The sequence below is a fragment of the Castor canadensis genome, chromosome 15 (assembly GCF_047511655.1).
Source record: "Castor canadensis chromosome 15, mCasCan1.hap1v2, whole genome shotgun sequence".
Classification (NCBI taxonomy): domain Eukaryota; kingdom Metazoa; phylum Chordata; class Mammalia; order Rodentia; family Castoridae; genus Castor; species Castor canadensis.
Window position 1 is genome coordinate 61,340,610 of NC_133400.1, and position 22,010 is coordinate 61,362,619.

At 39.7% G+C, this 22,010-nt stretch overlaps 1 protein-coding gene and 2 long non-coding RNA genes across 7 annotated transcripts in view; 2 read left to right on the top strand and 1 right to left on the bottom strand.

Annotated features, from left to right (window-relative positions):
* The window catches only part of Mkx (mohawk homeobox), a 68,979-nt gene extending 66,956 nt beyond the window's left edge, over positions 1-2,023 (bottom strand). The window contains exon 1 of one of the 4 annotated variants that reach the window (XM_074056314.1): positions 1,089-2,023. The gene's annotated coding sequence lies outside the window, so the exon portion shown is untranslated. Of the gene's footprint in view, positions 1-784; positions 920-1,088 lie in introns of those variants that run through there. The other 3 variants (XM_020153908.2, XM_074056315.1, XM_074056317.1) reach the window with 3 other exon arrangements.
* The window catches only part of LOC141417482 (uncharacterized), a 70,742-nt gene continuing 48,797 nt past the window's right edge, over positions 66-22,010 (top strand). Inside the window, exon 1 of the long non-coding RNA XR_012442059.1 lies at positions 66-350. This is a non-coding gene — a long non-coding RNA (uncharacterized lncRNA). The remainder of the gene's footprint in view (positions 351-22,010) is intronic.
* LOC141417483 (uncharacterized) overlaps positions 850-22,010 on the top strand; it is a 40,242-nt gene continuing 19,081 nt past the window's right edge. The window contains exons 1-3 of one of the 2 annotated variants that reach the window (XR_012442061.1): positions 857-965; positions 15,584-15,656; positions 18,796-19,154. This is a non-coding gene — a long non-coding RNA (uncharacterized lncRNA). Of the gene's footprint in view, positions 966-15,583; positions 15,657-18,795; positions 19,155-22,010 lie in introns of those variants that run through there. The other variant, XR_012442060.1, reaches the window with a different exon arrangement.

Sequence of the window (22,010 nt, forward strand, 5' to 3'; positions counted from 1 at the left end):
GAACAGCCGCTTTACAGCCCCCATCTCCTGACTTACGGCTTCTGGTAGTTCCCGAACACTACCAGCGCCCTCTCTGCTGCTCCCTCCAAACACACACGCACACACACACACGCACACGCACACGCACACGCACACACACACACACACACACACACACACAGCCTCGCCGCGCTTACACTCGCCAACACCCCCTGCCCCGCCCTCTGGCCACCGCCGCAGAGGCCACGCGCGACAGAGCCGTGGCCACAGCAACTAAACGACGGCGACCATTAGCATTCGTGTGGAAGGTGAGGTCAGACCTTTGTGGGCCGCCGCGTGTCCCCCAGGACTGAGTCCTCCCATGCAGACAGGTAAGTGACTGGGGTGTGCACACTGCCTCAGCGTTAAGTGTCAAAGCAAATTTCGGTACTCGTGTCCCTGTTCTAGTCTTGTTTTCTTTTTCAATCAGTGCGTGTAGTGACTTGCGTTCGCGCTGCTTTCCTTGTGCAAGACAACCTTCCCCAGTCCCTCCACCTCGTCCCATTCCAAACGGGCGTGATTTTCCTAGCGAGGCCACGGCGACGTTTGCCATCTCGGACCCTTTCCACCCAGAGGACAACTACACAACCCCTGTACCGTCTGAGTTTGCAGGCAGCAAGCGAGGTGGCAGGAGGTGGCACAAGTCTGAGAGCTCGAACTATTACAGTGGGTCGGGGGGGGGGGCTGTGATCTGCCCTCCTACCCTCCCTGGACTCCCACGAGGGGTCCCTAGTGCCCTTTTTCGGCTCTCGAGCGCCCCACTTACCCTGAATCACTCCAAACTGTGCTGGGGAGCTCACTCCCTGCGGCAGTGCCCCGCCCAACGCCCACGAAGAATTGTAACGCAAAGGAAGCTCGGCCAGGTGGGCTCCCAGACTCTTCGCAGACCCTTGGGCCAGCCTTGGCAGCCACCTGGGGGCGTCCCCACCAGGGGACCTCGGAAAAAGGTGAGGGGAGGGAGGGAAGAGCGTGGGTGCTCAAGGCAGAGGGAAAGAGCGATGCGAAAGCCAGAGCCAGACTCGCGTGCGGTGGTCCCTCCCAGAGGGGACGCCGCGACGCGACAGTTGTACCTGGGGCGGCTGGGCCTGCGGCCGGCGGCAGGGCAGCTGGCTGTCCCGCCTCGAGGCTAGGCGCACTCCCATCCCCGCCGCATGTTTTCCGCGCGGGCTCCAGCGCGCTCACCGCCGCCACCGCCGTCGTCTCGGCTTTATTTACCCAGACAGGCGCGCGCGGCCCGGGAACAGGAATACCGAGGCCTTCTCATGTTTCCTGACTGCCGGGCCAGGCCGGCGAACATCCTGCCGGCGCGCTATTCATGTTCCCGGGCGCGCGGAGAGGAAGCGTCCGCGCCCGCCGGGCCGCGGGAGCTGCTATTAACCCCTCGCAGAAAAGCCACCGCCAGGGCCTCGCCGGGGAGCCCCCCGGCCCGCCGAGTCCTCCCCAGCCGGGTGCAGCTCCCAGATCTTCTGGCCTTGCAGTAACGGAGCAAAAAGGGCGATTTCCTTCGCACTTAGGGGAGAAATTGGAGAAGCCGCCTGGAGCGCTGGGCTCCGACTCCGGGAGCTGAGAGGCTGCGGTGCAAATCCTGTGTCTTAGCTGGCCCGGGTGCCGGAAATTTCACCCCGCGCGGCTAGGCGGGACAGGCCACTGTGCCGCGCCCTGTATTTTCCTCTCGGTTAGCTGGAGTGCAGTGAAAGCTACGGTTTGCTCCTGCAATTCCTGAGCATATTGCTAGAGGTTCTTGTGCCCCAGGGAGCTTCTTTTCTGGTGTCATTGGGCTTCTGAGGTCCTGGCTATCTCAATCCATGCCAGGCATAAACGCACCTCCTAGGACGAGCGCTGAAGAGGTGGCTCTCGCCGCGGAGACAGGCAAGGACAGGGCAAGACGAGCCCAAGCGCCCTAGCCATGGTGACCCAGGTGTGGAAGAATTGGAGCATCCTGCGTGCACCAGTGATGGAACTTGGAAGAATCTCGACATAGTGCAAGGAAAGAGAATGGCTATCTCATTCTCTTATCGGTGGTATTTTGTTTCCTGCCAGATAAGAGCAGCTAAACTGCGGCTTAGGTGTCACTTGAAAGCTCGGAATTTCTGGCAGTTTAGGAAATTCCTAAAGCGTCTAAAACCTAGCCGCCTCGTTCCAGGCCTCATTGCCCCTGCGATACCTTTCGTCTTTTTAAAGAGCGAAAATAGATTTTCCCAAACCTGAAAAAATAGCATCATTTGCCCTTTTCTCCTGTGAAGTTGGCTGGCTAGTGTTGGGATAGTGGCTCACCTAAAAATCTGCCTTTTATGTCGTCTAAACGTGATTAAAATATATACTAAACCTGTTATTTTCCCGAACTAATGGCACCCTCGAATTTTCAAACCTGTTCACTCCCAAATAGTGACAGCAAAGCAGGCAAAGGCACTATCTAAAGCAGATGGGACCCGGGCGCTGGTGGCTCACGCCTGTAATCCTAGCTACTTAGGAGGCAGAGATAAGGGGGATTGCGGTTCGAAGCCAGCCCAGGCAAATAGTTCTCGAGATCCTAGCTGAAAAACCCTTCACAAAAATAGGGCTGGTGGAGTGGCTCAAGGTGTAGGCCCTGAGTTCAAACCTCAGTACCCCCCCCCACACACACACAAAAAGCAAATGGGAGGGTAGCTTTGTATTTTTGCACACCAGGCAGATGGGTGCCTCATTTCATCACATTCCCGATGTCCTCTGTTCTCTGTTATTCTATAACTTGCCTTTGCAGAGCTCCCATCTTATCTTTGGCGCTGCCCTGGTCGGTTCAGTACAGACTGAGGGCTACAGACTTACTTCCCCGTAGGAATTTAAAGACAGGGACACAGCATACAGTTTCAACCACCGATTTTCAGAAGCAGGTCTGACAATTCCAAGGAGGAAAACGTCGCGTGCTTTTTTTATGGTTTCTATGAGTGATGACGGTCAGCAGACATTACAATGAAATCAGCACCTCTGACATTTATTTTGATCATTTATTCCAGGAAATTCAACATGGATGTTTGTAGCTGCATGCAGTTTCACAGTGTTCTACTGAGTTACTGAGCTGTAAGCTATAGTAAATGCTAGTATAGGATAAATGACATTTGTTATTTTAGTACTTAACTGAACTTAGAGAATTTTAAGATACATTCAGATGACTTTGACTTAAGATATAGTGAAATGTAAGCTTTGTTTTCATAAAGCCGGAAAACATACAGCAGAAATTTTTTGTGTAAAAATATTATTGGGTACAGGAATAATACAACCTTAGAATGTCTCAAGTTCAGGCATTGAAAAATTAATATATGATTCCTTTAGACTATGGCTTAGGACTTAGAATCCATTTTCATAGTGAAAGAGCAATGCCAGATCCATTTAAAAACAGAACAGTGTGGAGAATTCCTTTCTCATGTACAAATGAACATTTATTTTGTGATAGACCAAAATTTTATTTTTCCAAACCCTCAATGCAAGAGGAGAGTTTCTTCTTTATTCACAGTTCAAATTCATTTCTTGTTAAACTAAATTTCACCTTTTTCTAAATGGAATTTTACCCACCTTCTTAAATGCTACAATCCTCACAAATAAAATTTGCAGTTTTAGCACTGTTAGAAGATTTAAGAAAATGTATATAGTTTGTGGAAAATTCCCTCTTATTCTCTAGAGGGAATAAGAACTTAGGGTTCAGAAAACTTGAACCCTAAACTTAATTCTGGTTACTTTGATGGTTTAGCCTGAATTTACTAAAGTGTAGAATGAAGATAAGTTTTTCACACACTTGCCTTGCACAATTATTATGGTATTTTTTTAAATGTGAAAGTAATATATTGTTATTGCTAAAACTAGAAAGATGTTAAGAATATTTGGCAGAAATTTTAATCCAATGTATTGGACTTGAATCTAGTTACAAATACATGCCATTTTTACTTTCTAGTAAGGAAAAAAAAAAGGCTTCAGTTTTAACATTTTGACATTTTTACCAAGGTACCCTGACATTTCAGAATAAATATTGATCCAAAAGTGCTTGAAAATAACTCTCTTTTCCAGTTACTGCTCATACAAAGGGAATGACCAAATGGCATAAAATAGTAAGTTTTTGCTCACTGGTTATAAGATAGTAAGTTTATGAACAATTAGCAGTTTCACTTCACACTTAGCCAGTTTCACTTGAAGAGCTATGTGGCCGGGAGTGTTTAAGTGGACCAGCCTAAGTGATGAAAGACACAGAAGCACAGTGAGAAAACCAGAAGAATGGGTGGCCCCAAATCATCTCACAAGGCAGCTTTGCTTTGTTTACAATTTAGCTGCATAAGTAACACCTTCTGTAAGAGGGTGTCTTTTTCATAAATTAGTTCTCAAAGAACAAGTACAAGTGAAAGACCATTCAGGCCGCCTTATCCAATCACCTTCTTCAGAGAAAACAAGAGATGGCCATTGCTCCTTTGATGTATGACCTTTCCCCATGCATTCCATATGTGAATATAAACAGCAAGTTACAGTGTTGTTTTATGAGGTTTTTAAATAAATGAGACCATACTGTATGTAAGTTACACTCTTGTGCAATATTAAACTAAATACTTGTTTCCACTCAGTGATTTCATAACTTTCCTATTAGTATGTATAACTGTAACTCCTTCTCTTTGACTCTTACATAATACTCCACAATCTATTTAATCATTCCTTCATGAACATTTATGTCTTTCCAATTTTTATTATAAACGTATTAAACATCTTCATATATAATTCTTTCTGAACATGCTTAAGTATTTATCCAAGAAGAGCTATGTCAAAGAAAGCACAGTATTTAAATTTTGACACCAAGACTTCCAAATTTCCCTTCAGCCTCCACCCCCAGATAACTTCAAGTCTTATTTCTTCACATGTTGCACACTGTTGCCTACTGTTTGCCTACACAGATGATGGGTAAAATATGCCTCACTGTTGGAGGACCTTTTCTTTCATGAGTCACTTGTATTTCTCAGTTGAATTGCCTTTGCTTATATCCTCATATGCTTTATTCATTTAAAAAGCTTATGTACATATATATGCAATATATATATGTGTATATATGTAATATAGATACTTTATATATTGCAAATCTTTTACCTGGTCTGTATCTTACCTTTTACCTTGGAAGACAAGGGTCTTCCAGAAGGTTTAAACATGAATATAGGTCAATGTGTCACTCCCTTCTCTTTTGGATTCTTGGTTTTGTATCTTGCTTATGAGTGCTTTTTCGACATCTTCCTAATACTTTAACAAATTGTTTTTGCTTGGCATGTTAGTCCTTCTGAAACTCATTTGCCTATGTTGTGAAGTAGGAATCTAACTTGATTTAAAACATTTTCCAATTGAATAGCCAATTATTCCTATGGAAGTTGCTTAAAAAATTTCTCCCCACTGATTTAAAATAAGTTTTCTCCTATATATGACAAATTCCTTTCCATAAGTCAGTTGGTCTAACAAGAGTTTGAGAGATGATGCAAAACACCCAAGATGCTCTAATAAATTTAATCTTCAATTTTAAAAAAACATTTTGTACTCTCAGACTTCCAAAATTGTATGTTCCTGATATCATAACTTGCTCATATTGATGTAGGAATGTGCATTGCCTGGTTATGGCTCTAATTTAGGTGGCAAATTCAATAATGCTGTAAGATGAAGTCATCCATTATCAACTCAGAAGCAGGAAAGCAGTTTCTGGCAGCCATGCTCTTTAGAGTACCGTGTACCTACACATAGCTTTTCAAACACATCACATAACAGAGAAGTGATAACTAACTGCGAGCAATACTGGGTTATTCCTAAAAGCGATCTCTCTCTTTGCTTAACTCCATGGAATGTTAACTACACTTCTTTTCCCCACAAAGCAGCTAGTCAAGATAAGAACCTTTGATAATGATTACACGAGTCAAACTCACCCCAGATCTTAAAAATGTATTTTGTCACCAAAGTATTACAAACTTACCTATGTGTAAGTACAGAAAATGCAAATAATCAGCAACCAATAGAACTGAGATCCAAATGGGTTGTCCTGTTCCTCTCCATAGGACTTGAAATAGGAACTGATATGATCTCTTTTCCTTGGTACCAAAGTTTCTTTAGTAACCACCAATTAGTAGTATATTATATTATACACATGAAAATTACCTAACCCTTGGGGTTCTGAGGGCAACCTGGAGAGCATTTCAACCTTAAAATATGCATTTTAGATACTACAATTATTTTGGAGCAGTAGGCTAGCTTGAAAATCAACTTGCCTTTATGTCAAAAGTTCTCCCCTTCCCCCCTCCAAAAAACAAAAGATTTGGGCTGAATGCCTATAGTCCTAGCTACTTGGGAGACTTAGACAAAAGGATCACTTGAGGCCAGGAGTTCAAGACCCATCTAGGCAACATAGTAAGACCCTGTCTCAAAAAGAAAAGTGGCCACTTTAATATATACAGTGAAAACTTTTAACCATAGACTAGGAGGACTTTATATGTGGAACCTGATAGACTTCAGGTAATCATATTTTTTAAGGTTTAGTTTCTATATATGTACTTCAAGCCATGTCAGGCTTTCAGTTAACCATGCAAAAACCATGCTCCTTGCTTTTAGTTTATAATTTTAACATTACCCATGTGTAGGATATCTCCATTTGAAAGGGTATGTATGCAACATCTATGTAATTTCTGGTGAGTTGTCTTCAACAGGTTTGCATAGCACTTTCTTAAGGCCTTTCCTTTATGCTAACACAGAAAGAGAGGGGGACAGGTCTAATGTCTCTTTGGTGTTACATAAGGAGACAAATCCTACCAGATTAGGTCTCCACTCTTACGCCCTCACTTAACTTAATTATTTTGTTAAAGACTATTTCCAAATTCAGTTGCATTGAGGTTTAGGGTTTCAACATATGAATTCTGAGAGGACGAAATTCATCCTTAGCAGGCAGTGGCATGATCATGGCAGCTGAGCAGTCGCAACCTAAACAGCACAAAGATGGAAGGAAATAGTTGGGAATGAACCACACAGGTAAGAGCTGCCAGGCCACCATAGAACTAGGCTCAGAAAACTCTTTCTGTAAAGGACCAAATATAATTGTTTTAGGCTTTGGGTAGGCAGAGAAGGGTCATACAGTCTCTGTAGAACTAATCAACTCTGTCATTGTGGTACAAAAGCAACCACTGACCATACTTGATTACGAGTGAGTCAATGAATGAATGAGAGTTGGTGTGTTTCAATAAAATTTTATTCAGATACTGAAGATTGAATTTTATGTAATCTTTCCTTGCCACAAAATACTGTTCTTGATTTGTTGGAACTGTTTAAAGGTGTAGAAAACAATTACCTCAGGAACCAAAACAGGCAGTGGGGTAGATTTTGCCCAAGAGAGGGTAGTATTCACAGACCCCTGAACTAGACCTTAGCTGGTCCACTACAGTAGACAAATAAACAGCCCTTATTTTAGTCACTGTATTTGAAGATTTCCTTGACAAAGATATTTATCCTGTACCCTAAATAACACACACCTCTACCAAGATGATGTTAGTAGCTACAGGTGTGCTTATAACCTTTTGTAAAAGAATGAGAAGTGCTTTCTCCTTTTTCCTTCTGAGACTATTGTGTATTTAGAGACTCAGCCTAATTATTTTTACATTGTTTTAGTTTATGTTCTTTTATTTATTTTTTTATTTTAACTACATTTCCTTCCTCCCTCCCTCTCTTGCTTCTTTCCTTCCTTGGTTCCTTCTCCCTTCCTTCCTCCCTCAATTCCTCCCTCCCTCCCTTTCTTCATTATCAATGTACCTTTAGGTGCAGTTTTTTGTTTAGATTTTGATGCTTGTATTTTTTTGTAATCACAGATAATGGTGATTAATTCTCAAGAATTACTGATTTCTGGCTGTTCTTCCTCTCTTGCCAACCCCCCCCAAAAAAAACCCCACAAAAGCTGAACTATTTTTTCATTGTTTTTTTTAATAGTCAACAGTAAATATTTTTGGGGCACCTGCATGCAAACTCCTGTGCCAAGAATTGTATCAAATTTGATAGGAAAGACATGATCCTTGCCTAGTTACAAACCTGTTAAGCAAGCACATGAAACCAAATATACCTCATCTAAAAAGTTTTAAAGTATCTGATATAAAGATTGCTTAAAGCCAGTAAATCTATAAATCATCTGTGGATATGTGCAAGGGAGCTCAAAGACGACAGAATGACCATTTTATGTGTCTGCTAAAGATTTTGTGACCATTTTACCAACATCCTTCCCGAAAACATGCAAAAAGAGAGCATTATTTCAGAAATTTGAGCCTGATTGAAAAACAGTATTTTCACCTCTTACATCAGGCTTTTTCAAGTTTTATGCCAAAAACCTCTGGGTTTCAAAAGAGATTTTTAGGGTTTCCGTTGAGAAAAAATATGGTAACTGTAAACATACTGAGGTTAGCTCCTGATCTTTCTTTCTCCTTTCCTGGTCCATGCCTCATTCTCCCCTGCCTTCCACCCTCCTCTCTTTTGGAGATAAGCAGAAGGGAGAGGGGGACTGTGCTTAAACTTGTCATGTGTGTCAGTGACACAATTCTTGAGGCTTAGGCAAACAGCCTCCATTCATTTGTCCTCAGCATGAGAAGACTAGTTTTTGCCCAAGTGTTTGGGCCACAGACATTCACAGCAGGTAGCAGATATGGAAGACCTGTCAGGTCTATTATACACAAGTGTGATCCTAAGTCATCAGCTATCTTTTGGTTTTGATTTTCACTGCTTTTCATTGAATTATGATGTAATAGGCTTGCTGTTTAGAAGGGGATTTGGCTAGGAGGCAGGGAAAAGGTGTTGTGCCAACTAATCATGCAATTGAAATGGCCTAAAGTCTAGGATATGGTGATCTTTCAATATTCCAGTGTCACAGCTTCTTCATGGACTTGCAGAAGTGTCACCTCAAAACATATGTCCTGATACTGTTCTTCCAGATTCTTATAAAAGGGACATAACTAAAAATATTTTTAAAATTCACATATTTTTACACATAGCACTTACTACATGTATTATTGTAGGAATATATAACTCGTAGTTCTCACAGCCACCTTTTGGGGTAAGCAGCTGTTAGTCCCGTTCAGTAGAAGAGGACACCTAGGCATAGAATGCCCAAGGATGAGAACTAGTAGGGTTGGGGAAACTGAGTCAGGCAGGTCTCAGAACTTTTGTGCAGAATTTCCTAACTATGCCAATTCTTTGAAAGTACCTAGAAAGGACAGAGGTAAAGGACTTTAAACCTTAACTGTGTAACAGTAGGCATAGCTAAATAGATACGTACTCTTGGGTGTTTGACAGCAGGAAATTTAATAATGATATGCTCTTTTTCATTCTGTATGTGACATTTTTCCTAGGAGAACAGGTAGAATCTCAATGTCTCAAGGATGGGTTGGTAAAGTTCTAGCATTATGGTAAAAAGGTTGCACTTCACACGTGAGCTCACACTCAAAGCCAATAACCGCCGAACAGTCTCAGGGTTCTCTCAATCTGGAGAACATCTTTGCCACTGGACAAAGGAAAACAACACACTCTGGAATAGCCCCAGCCATCCTGAAACGGTGTTTTCTTGTGGGAGCAAACACAGCATGACTGTATTGGCTCGTCTTAAGGGGGTAAAAACCAGGGGCTTTGCTGGAGAAGCCTGAGGAGAGAATAGCAGCTCCTACAACTTCAGGATCCTCCTTCTGCTGTATTGTCTGTTTTGTTTTGTTTTGTCTTGTTTTTTATTTCTTATAGTTGTCAGGCCTTCCTCTAAGTTTGTGGAGACCCAGGCAAGAGAACAAATGAACACCCACATGCCATATGTCTAATACTTAAAAGTTATAAATGAAGTATAAATATTACATTGTGCTTTCTTGACAAATATGCCTTCACCCTGAAAAGTAAAAAAACTAGGTAAAGTTAGCATTTTTCTTAAGAAAATATCAAAGACAAATAAATTTAATTATTATTGCAAATGTCTGATTATCTTGTGGTTAGGCTCACAATATTTGCGTAAGTAGTAAATGAAAGAGATATAGTAATAATTTACCATGTGTTTATCCATCAAATTAATTTTTCTTATCTTCCCTTCAGCAAAAATCACTAATTGTGTTATTATAACTAATATTCTTTCATAATTTGTGTTCTAAAGGGATAGAAAAAGTATAATTCTATTAAAATGTCCAAAATATGAAAACATTTTCATAAAAATGTACATTAATATAAATAAGGAAAACGTTTAATTAAATTTATTTTCATACATATTACTATGAAATTAAGAGGGAAAATAAAAATTATAACTAATTAACACATACTTTTAAGTAAAGTTGAAATTTTTTTTAATATCTTGGGAAATAGCTTAGAATAGTTTATCCATATAAAATTCTTTGCAATGTGAGTGGTCAATATACAGTTGGCATCAATGTAAAGTATTAGTATCAGATTTATTTTTTTTAATTTTTATTTTTATTAGCATATATTATTTACACAAATGGGTTTCATTGTGATATTTCCATACATGCATCTAACATACATTGAAAATTCACCCCCGCTATTACTCTTTCTTTAGATTCATGAAGGTTCTGGGTAGATTCTGATTTGGGTATGTTATTGTTTAATATCTAAATTTTTTTTGCTGACAGTTGCAACTCTTGCAAAGATTTTTTACATACCACCAGAAACAGGTAATGGAAAAGCAAGAAAAGGCTGCCAGGGCTCATGGGGACGCTGATGTCCTGGGCAAGACTGTACTACGTTAGTTCTCTCTATGACAAGGGTGAATTGATTTATTTGGTTTTTTTCTCTGCTTTCAGAAACAGTGTTTGCCTCTAGTGTTCTTAATAGCACAACCCAAACATTACAGCATTTGAATGTGACCACCTTTGACTCTGAGGACAGAAGGCAAAAGAATTTCTGTGAGGCCTGAATGGTGTTAGTCGCAAGAGCAGATGTTTGGGTTTTAAGTTGCACTGTGTCCTGCTGGGCAAGAAATCTCAAACAACAGAGGCACCTATGTGTTCTGTAACACGTGTGTGTGTGTGTGTGTGTGTGTGTGTGTGTGTGTGTGTGTGTGTGTGTAAAGTTCAGGCAACAGTCCTTTAGGTTGTTGAAAGTGCTTATTTATTTATTTACTTATTTAAAACCATCTCCACCTTGTCCCTCTGATGAATCAAAATGAAATTGAACCTTTCCATGAATTTATCCTCTGATGATCCCACAATGATTAACACATACCACATGCCCTGGAAAGGCAGCGGCAGGTCACATAAAACATCTGGTAATTATAATACACCAATCTGTAAGCTGATAATCACTTAATGCTATCATATTTAAAAACTTCACTTTTATACCCTCTTCCCACATTCTTTGTTTCTGATGTCACAATTTATGTCTTTTTATACTCTGTGTCCCTTAACAAATTATTACAGCTATTTAAAAACATTTTTGTCTTTTAACCACCATACAACAGATAGAACTGGTTTATGCAGCACTATTAGGGCATTCTGAATTTAACTATATTCTTACTTTTACCAATGAGTTTTATGCTTTCACGTTACTAATTAGCATCCTTTTCTTTTAGAATGTTGTCATCCCTAAATGAGTTCGTTCAAGGCAAGACATAAATTCACAAAAGAAAGTAGATTTCTGACTGTATTTACAGTTTTTAGTTTTCAGCCCCATCCATGAACTGTGCAAAAGGTTTAGTTGAAATTATGCCTTTAAGTCTTCCTTGGCATCAATTGGTTCTTGTTACACACTAATGTTGCATTTTTATTAAAAGAAACCTTAATAATTCACTGACGCTTCTTGAGAGATTTTAAAATAGTTTTGAAAATTCTATTTCCAAGTTTTTAAAGTGCTTTTCAAGTTTTAATAAGTGGTACAAATTATGTTCAGAGACACAATGGTACAGTTCTAAATCATACGTGTCTTTCAGAAAGAATCTATTTTCTCAATTATTGTTAAATGTCATCTTTACCTGAAGGGGGCAGATGAAGAGTATTTTATATGTTTTTGCTTTGTTTTGTTCTGTTTTTAAATAACTATAAATTAGATTACCACTGAAAGTCACATCCTTAAAAAGACAAAGAAATTACCCTGATTTAATGCTGAAACTTAAGAGATAAGAAGGAATTATGAAAAGTATGACTACCAAGAAATGGGAAAGGCATGTTGCAGGAAGCTGTATGTTATATCTAGTGGATTAGTTTTTATCCTGTAAGATGAAGCAATCAGACCCAGGCATGGTGGTACATGTCTGTAATCCCAGCGCTTGGAAGACTGAGGAAGGAGAATTGCAAATTTGAGGCCAGCCTGGGTTACTGAGTGAGACTCTATTTTAGGAAATAAAAGAATGGAAAGAAAGATGAAAAGAATGAAGGAAGGATGGAAGGGAGGGATAGTCAGACACAGAGAGGAAGGAAGGAAGGAAAGAAGCAATCATAGATGCTGATCATGAACTTATAGAAAGAGCCAAGAGGTCTGACCTCTAAATGACTATCAGCCCTTAGTGAGTAGGTGGATAATGGAATCCTCCCCTGTGACAGAATAACATGAACAAGAGGTGATATTTATGGAGATTTTAGGTGGCAGGCATTGTTCTAGAGCTTTAAGGAGTATCACTTAAAGCTCATAAGAACATCTCAAACATAGTCTGGACATCAAGCTTTTATAGCTGAGAATCTGAGCTCAAGATCATACAGCAACTGTATGAAGGATCCAGGAATCCAGCAAGTTTCATGATGATGTCTGCAGTGGTTGTCATCTTCAGTGTTGATCTGGCCATGGACTGCTCATTGTGCCCCACTCTGGCTCCACAGTGACACGGGGGAGGTATTCCAGGGCACCTGGTCTTGAACACTATACTTTTAGGAAGCAGACCTCCCTTCTGTCAGAGCTGCCCTCTGTGGTCTTGCATCTGAGAACAGAACAGAAGCTGGACTAGCCAAAATCATCTGCTTATCTTGGGGAACATTGATTTCCTGAAGTCTATGCATTTCTTGGAAAGAATTTTCTGTCTGGATATTATTTACTTTAGGATTTGTTTATTTAATTTTGCTTACATGTAAAGGTATGTATTCTTGGAATATAATTATGTAGTAATTAATTTTTATTGTTTCAGTCTAAAAAAACCAGAGTTGATGTCCTTTGCAATAACTGCTCCAACATTCTTGTAACATTTTTGGTCTGAGAAGTTATAAGTTTAACAACTTAGAATCAGTTGTCTTAAAAGAAACAGGTAAAGCCAATTCTGCAATTTTAAGAATGCTTTTTAAAAAATGAATTGACAAGAAAGTGGAAATCACTTTCATTACACAAGATGAGCCACAGCCCAGAGAAAGCCTTCTATCTGTGCTACCTCAAGCTCAGTCTGTCAGCCTCACGTTTCTAGATGAATTCACTCCTGAAAAAAAGGTTCACTGAGGCTGAAATGTAAGCAGTATTTCAAAAGAACTGCTCACATGCACCATCATCAAGATGGGAGGTCTCTATGTTGGCAATTCTTTTCTTTTTTACTTAACAATACAGATACCGAACTTTAGGACTTTCTATTTTAATGAGTTGATAAATAGTTCATTATTGGCTTCCTTGCCCAGTTCTTTACATATCTCATAAATTGGAAATAGCTTTATAATTGTTTGGCCATTTTTCTGTCCTCTGAAATGAAGTTAAACCAAAAGACAATGATAATGATGAATCTGACTGAGCATATGTGTACTCACACATACATACAAACACAGCAGACACACATGCACAGTGGCTCACAGATGTATGCTGAAAACTATATTACTAAAGTGTAGGGTGACCAACTATCTCAATTTTAGCACTCAAAGTCCCATGTCCTTTAGTCCTTGGAAAGATAAGATGGTCAGTCCCCTCAAATTGCCAGATTAAAGCAACTGACCTCTGATGACTCTCCCTACACTTTATCAGACATTTCAATAGACCTTTAATTTAGACACAAGTTGATGTGAAACTGAAAGGAAAATAACCTTTTTTTCTTTTGGCAGTACTGGAGTTTGAACTCAGGGCTTTGTGCTTGCTAGGCAGGCACTCTACGGCTTAACCCGTGCCTCCAGCCTTAGGGGAAATAACTTTTTAAGCACATGAGGATATGAATTCTAAGAAGTTAATGGAAGGCATTAAAATTCTCTAAAACTGCCAGTATAACAGGGCTCAAGAATCTTACAACCTGTTTCCTCTTCCAAAGAGGAAATATGGCTGCCAATATTTCTGAATATTTCAACCAAAGTTTAGAAAATGGACTAGGATAAGGAATGTGTTCATGATCTTTCTGTCCCTATGACACATACATGTGATAGTCAACTTATAAGGAGGAAAAGCTTATTTTGTCTCATGGTTTAAAGTTTCCAGTCCACAATCAGCCAGATCCATTGCCTTTAGGCCTTTGGTTGCCTTTAGGCCTTTGGTTTGGTTGTAGGTGGTAGAGTAAAACTTCCCACATCATGGCTGGGAGCAAAGAAAGAGAGAAAGAGTGAGAGGAAGGGGCTTGGATCTCACTATCCCCTTCAAGAGCACACCCCCAATGACCTAAGTATCTCCCCTGGACCCTACACTTAAAGGTTTCACCTTCTCCCAGAAGCGCATTTTCTGGGGACCAAACCTTTAACACACGGGTCTTTAGGGAGCACTTACAGTCCAAACTCCAATAAGCAAAAGTACACTTGCATTTATCCTAACTACAAAATTTTATTTATAGTAAGTACTACTTATACAGAGATTATTCACTGAACCTTGAGAAGTTATAGAATCTATCTACATTTTGTCAAGGCCACAGTTAAACCATGACTGGCTTCTACCCCATCTATTTTTAAATACCCATGAAGAAGAGGATATTTTCATTAATTTTATGTTCTACCTAAAATTCTCATGTTTTATTTATTAATGTGTTTGGTGGGACTGGGTTTTGAACTCAAGGCTTTGTGCTTGTAATGCAGGTGCTGTACTGCACACCTCCAGTCCATTTTGCTCTGGTTATTTTGGAAATGGGGTCTCACAAACTGTTTGTCCAGGCTGACCTCAAACCATGATCCTCCCTATCTCAGCCTTCCATATAACTAGGATTATAGGTGTGAGCTGCCAGCACCTGACTCTAATGCTTCATATGAGACTTTTTTCTGGTTGATGCTAGAAATTATGAGTAGCTAGTATCATTCTTTTACAAAGATTAGAGATGATTTTTGCATTTCCTTTTAGTGTTTTAATTCTAGAAGCTTTTAAGTTTGCTTCAGTTTTTATTTTCTCAGTTATGGCTAGATTGGTGATTCTCTTTAAGTTCTTTGCAGTAGTAACCAAATAGGACTGCAAAAGGAGATTTTTCTTTGGGAGAAAGCAATTTATACTTTCTAATATAAGTTTTCATGCTGTTTATAACACTCATGAAACAGATACTAAATGAAAATAATATTAAATAGGAATGTATTATTGCAGACTCAATAAAATTGTTGTCTCAAGGAATAAACAATTACTTTTATTTATCAGAGTTTGACTCTGCAGGATCCATAGGGATTCTACAGATATGGTATTTTATTGCGGAAATCTCATTCTTTGTCCTCAGGACCAGAGATGAGCCAAATCCCAGGTGCTTTTTAGTAAGAAGAAGCACTTTGAACCCATAAAAAGGAAAGAAGGTAAAGATTTGAGATACGTATTTTACTTTTAGTCTTCCTTCTGTTTTGGTTTTTAGTGGGTACTTTAGTAGGAATACAGAAGAATTTTATTCAGGTATTCAGTGTTTGTGAGACTGAAGGAGCCAGGAGAAGATCAAGGATGTTTGCTTCTTGATGTCAGCGAGGAAGAATTGAAAAGCAGTATTCTTAACTTTAATAGATATGCATTCTATCTGGGGGATCTTATTAAAATTGAATACTAATATTGTGTGGCCCAAGATTCTGCATTCCCAACGAGCTTTTAGGTGGTACTGCTGGCCCAAGGACCACATTTAAAATAGCAAGGCTGTAAGGAACTCTGCTCTTGTCTAGTTCAGCCTTTCTCTTCTTAACCAAGGAAAACAATGAGATACTCTGATCATAGCAAGTGATGGGGACTTGAGTACAGAAGAGAAAAACCACCTTTCTGGTATTACCTTGTACATAGAAATATTTGCTAAACTGATTAAGGAAGCTATTTCCATAGTCCAGTACTAGATTAGGGATATAAATATACTCTACACACAGTGGCAGTTGACTATATAATTGCTGAATGTTTTAATTATGAATTTTTAATCTAAACTTTATAACTAGATGCAAACTTCTTTTACTTCTCTCTAATAAAATTTAGTTTTCTCTATTTCATATCATGAAAACACCCAACAACTTTCTACAAAGAGAATTTATATTCAGAAATTTAGTATTGCAAATACCATAAACAAAATAAAATTTTATATTTTGTACCTAAAGTTGGCATTTACATTTTAAGCCAAGTTCTAATAGCCTTATTTCGTGTAGTGAATACATCACTTCATGGTCTTTTATTAATGGTTTCAGCAAGATAGTAGTTTACTTCTTTCTCATATTCAAGAAGTCCACCTGACATTCCCAGATGTCAGGGATCTAGACACCCTCTATCATGTTGCTTCCTCAAGTCTTGGCTTTCTTTTCTGAGGTCATTATTGGTTTAAAATTGCAACTCATATTTCAGCTATTATGCCCCCATTTCAGTCAGCAGAAAGGCAGGACAAGAAATAGAAATGCATGCTCCCCTATTCCCCATCATTTCTTTAATGGTTCTTCCTGGGAGTTGCCCACACTACTTCTGTTTGCATCTCACAGATCACCTTTAACCACAGGGCAACACCTAGCTACAGGAAGGCTGAGAAATGTAGTCTTTACCCTAGGTAACTATGTGCCCATCTAAATTTGAGGATGCTGTTACTATGAAGAAGGATCTGCAAGTCAAATTTGGCCTACCACCTGTTTTTATAAATAAAGATTTGTTAGGACATTGCCACACCTATTCATTTATGTAATATCTTTGGCTGCAATTGCCATACACTAAAATTGCCGAGTTGAGGATTTGCAAAAGAGATCATATGGCTCTCAAAGCCTAAAAATATTTTCTGTCTGGCTCTTTATAGAAAATACTTGCTGTTCCCCACTATGAAAGGAGAGACAGCTTGCAGCCTCTGTCATATTTCTTCAGCTATTTTCCTTTCCTTTGTTAGCCAAGCTCAACTCATTTGTAAAATCTACCAGCTTCCACAAAATGCTAAGCATAAAATGTTCTACACAAGAGTGGCACTTATCCTGGTACAGGAGGTTAAGGAGATCATTTAAGTAAATTGCCAAGCTGTTCCCATATAATACTTTTTCTTTACTTTAATAAGATTAATTGTCCCACATTTGGGTATGTATCAGTCACAATCCATCCTAGCTAGTTTAATCAGGAAGGGAATTATTGTAAGAATTATTAAGTGATATACAAAGTCATTAAGATCTTATGAGTGGGGAGAAGGGAGGTGCTAAATAAGTGAACTCTATGCCACTTTTGATAAATGACTCTCAAAGCACACGGCAGAGCATCAGCATCCAAGTGCCTCTCTCTCTTTCCTGGTACTAGCTTGATGAATCACCACGCTGTGCCAAGGTCAGGAAGTGCTATGGTTAAGAAGCTACCATGCTGTGGCTTCAGAATGATCCACAGAGCCACATCAATGGCCTACACTGTGCCCCTGACACCCATGGAGCTCATGTGTGGTCCCTGGAACATCTGCTAATGTCTCCACATGGAGGCCTGCAGAGGAAACAGCAAAACCACCAAGGCAAGATGTTAGGGTTTGGATCTGAAATGTCCCTCAAGGCCCACATGCTAAAGGCTTGATCATCAGCCTAGGGTGCTATTGGAAGGCAGTGGAACCTTTAGGACATGAGGCCTAATAGAAGGAAGTTAGGTCTTTGAGGACATTCCCTTTAAAAGGATATTGAGACCTTGGCCACTCTCTCTTTTTGCTTCCTAGACACCATGAAGTGAACAGGTTTCCTCCACCATCCTCTCCCCACCATGGCGCGCTGCCTCGCCACAGGTCCAAAAGCAAAAGGGCCAAACAAGCATAGACTGAAATCTCTGAGAATGTGAGCCAAAATTTCTCTTCTTTTTAAGTTGTATCTTGGGTGCTTTGTCAGCAATGGAAGGCAGACCGACCCATGAGACCTATACCTTACTTCCAAATGCCAGATCGCACATGGAGTCTATCTGGTTTGTCAAATCTAAATCATGTTCAGAATCTAAGCTGCAAGAGAGTTTGGGAAATTCAGACCTGAGTTTTTCAGCCTCTGTAGTCCAGGAAGGCAGACTAGGGAAAGGATAGGATGGATAATGGGTAACAATACTTTCTATATAAACTCAACATCTCTATATGTGACTTTGTCTTTTTCTGGATTCTGACAAGTCAGTACATCACTGTTGCCAACAGTGTCCCTCAACTTGGTCAAACCATGAAAGCCTGACATTCTCAGAAGGATACCTAAACTGATAAATCCTAGATTTGAAATATTTATTTTTAGCATTGGATCGGGCCTTTACAATTTTACTTCAGCCAAAACCCACTTCTTTCAATTACTGTAGCCCTTGGAAATATTATACATAATTAAATACATACATAGCTGCTGTCATTGAGACAGAAGTCCGGCCTTGAGGCAAAAACATTGTGCCCAGACTTCCTTGAATTCAGGGGGAGACCATGGTAACTGCACCTGACCAATGGAATTTGTCACTTCCAAGCTGGCCCCCAAGTCCTTTCTGGACCCTCATTTCTTTCTTTTCCTATTGCAGAAGCAGTAGATGGAGTCTTTGTATTGGCAGAGAGGCATCACACAATGGTGGCAACCAGATCTTAGATTTACCAGATGAAAAAGAAGACTTAAAACCTGTATTGATGTTTTGGAAAGAGAAGTAACATTTGTGCAAGGAAGCCATGTGGATTGTACATTATGCCCACCTAGCCCATCTCTCTTGACAAATGTGGGCCAGGAGGTCTTGCCTGGTCACCACCTCACACACTCCAACCCCAGCCTCCCTCTGTTTCTTTTTTTCTCCCTTACTTCTTTCTGGCAATTCCAGAAAACTATTCAACTATGTTTAAGGAGCACCATTTGTAAACCAATACATTAAATTTGTTTTGGAGATATTGAGATTTGAACTCAGAGCCTCATGTTTGCTGTGCAAGTGCTCTACCACTTGAGCCATGCCCCCAGCCATACTGTATTGGTTTCTAAACCCTCCTCACCAGTTTTATAATGTAAATAACTGTATTAGAAATGAATATTACAATTTCATATAAACCCAGGAGTGACTGATATTCATTCTGTCACAGGGGTGGGATGGCAGGTGGTAATCTGTCGTCACACTTCATTGAGAACAGCCCTGAGTTCCTATTTTACATATAGCACTTTCACTTCGTGGAAAGAGTATGAAAATCATTGTTTTCAGACTTTTAACTGATTATATACAGAATCTAGCTTTTTTTTTTCTGGAAAGACCAGTATTTGTCACAATGATATAATTTGAATCTGACTTTTCCATAGAAACAATGTTAAAATAGGAACTGTGCTGACTAAATGCACAATTTCTGAAATAAACTCATTGCAGTTGCTATGTTTAAGCAGCTAGAAATAGAATATAGAATGAGCATATAGAAATAAAGTCATATGGTTAAAGTAAATATGAAGATAGATTAAGCAATTGCAGAAAATTTTTGTTGAAGAAGAGCATTATTATTTTTCTCATTTTTATTAGGATATATTCATTGTACAGGGAGGATTCATTGTGATAATTCCCATAGCCTTAGGTTATAGATTGGTTAGATTCTCCCACCATCTCCCCCGTACAACCCCCTCCCTGCCCTACTTAAAGCAATTGCAAGAGGTTTCATCATACTATTTCATACATGCATATGAAGCCCATCACCCATATCCTTCATCACCCTCACCTTCATCTCCTCCATTCACCCTCCCCCCTCCCAAGGTATCCCCCCACACTGTACCTATTTTACAGTCCTTTCATTATGAATTCCAAGGTCAGTGTTCAAAGGGGTTTCTTGAAGTATCCCCACTGTGAGTATACTTCACTTTGATCGGTACAACCCCTTCTATTACTCTCCCTAACCCCTTCCCTACCACCATCCCCATTATTCAGTAGCTTTCAATACATATCATTATATCCCCTATTTGCACAGATACAGTGTATTTTGATATTGTGGACTCTATCATTTGAAAGAGCATTATTATAATACCCTAAATGAACCAAGTACTATATGAAAAGCAATCGGAACAAAGAAGGCACGAAATTCAGATAGACTTGGTAACAACAAGGCGATAACTTTGGGGAGATGTGTGGATCTGGATGCTTAATTAACATGACTCACTCAGGATTTGGTGGCTTTTCTTCCCCATGTAACATTCCTGTAGTAATCATAGGCACTAGAGAGCAAAGAGTTGATCTTCTGAATACATTGAGTGTTGGATTATGTTTCTGTCAGTTTCTCTGAGGTCCATGTCTGTTCATGCAAGTCTCCAGGGTCAGTACAAAAGGTAAATAGCCTAAGGTTGACTCTGTTTCAGGATCCAGAGCAAATGTCGCCTGCTCAGGAAGATCTTCCTAGACCACCTTAGCTAAAGTAGCTATGTCCACCACTTTCCATCACTTTATTTTCTTGCACCACTGATAGCTATGTGAAATTACATTGTTTATGTTTCTTCTGTCTCCATTGGCACATAAGCTCTTTGAGAAGAGCATTCTTGTATAACAGCACCATGTCCTTAGCAAATAAGCTACAGCCTGGTATATAACAGACACTCGGTATCTTTTAGGCTTCCTAGAGACTTGTTCTTAAACAGTGCCTGTGGTACACACTCTTTTCAATTATCTTCCCCAACTGCTATGCAGGAGTCCCACTGATGAGGTGGTAACGTGTTGGGGATGGTTCTCCAGACCTTGGAGTACATCTGTCTTTTTGTGTCTCAGTGCCCCCTATACCACCCTTTGGTGAGACAAGAAAATTATGGGGCAGGTGTTGGGTGTTTCCCTTCCTTCTGGTCAGTTAGGCTCTGGTAAAACCTCAAGTTGGGCTCTCACAAAATACAGTAGTCTCCTCTTATTCATGGGGGCTGTATTCCAAATCCCCAGTAGGTGCTGGAAACCACAGATAGTACCAAACTCTAGATGTACCACGTTTTTTTCTATTCACATATACTTATGATATAGATTATTGTGTAGATTATGCACAGGAAGAGATTAACAACACTAATTATTGATAAAAGAGAACAACTATAAAAATATTTAAAGCAATGAATTATTTATTTCTGGAATTTTCCATTTAATATTTCTGGAAGGTTGTTTATGGGGATAACTGAATCATGGAGAGTGAAAACACAGAGAAGGGGCCACTACTGTGGTTTCTCTTGAGCACAGACCTTGTTGAGAATAGAATACTCTGGGAAAATCTCAGATTGGCTACTTTTCTTCACCCCCAAGTGGAAACAGGAAGGAATTTTTCTGTGATCTTCACTGTGAAAACCCAGGAGGCTCCCAGAGGTGAAAGTCATGAACATCCTCCCCACTCTCCCTAAGACCAGACCACCTTGGAATTTTTAATTCTCAAACTTGTCCACATTGAACCTCCAGCAATTAACAAGTTACCATTTGGGCTTTCATACTGTGGTACTAGTACCATGGAAGATTCTGTCCTCTAGTTTCCTCTCCCATATGTTGTGATTTTCTGTATCCACTTGTCTTTTATTTTAATTTTGAGGGCAGCTACTTACCCTGGAATCTCAGTTCTCTGGTAAATATAAGAAGAGAATTACTGATTTTCACTTTGTTCAGATTTTTTGTTTTTTTAATATGATAGAAGGATAATGTTGAAGCTTGGTCTATGCTGGGCTAGAAATTGGATATCCTATAATACTTTTTACAAAAAGTGAGTGAATCCTGTAGGAATGTGCAGCTATCAGCTGGTTCACAACAATTGATTACTCTAGCCTTGAAGA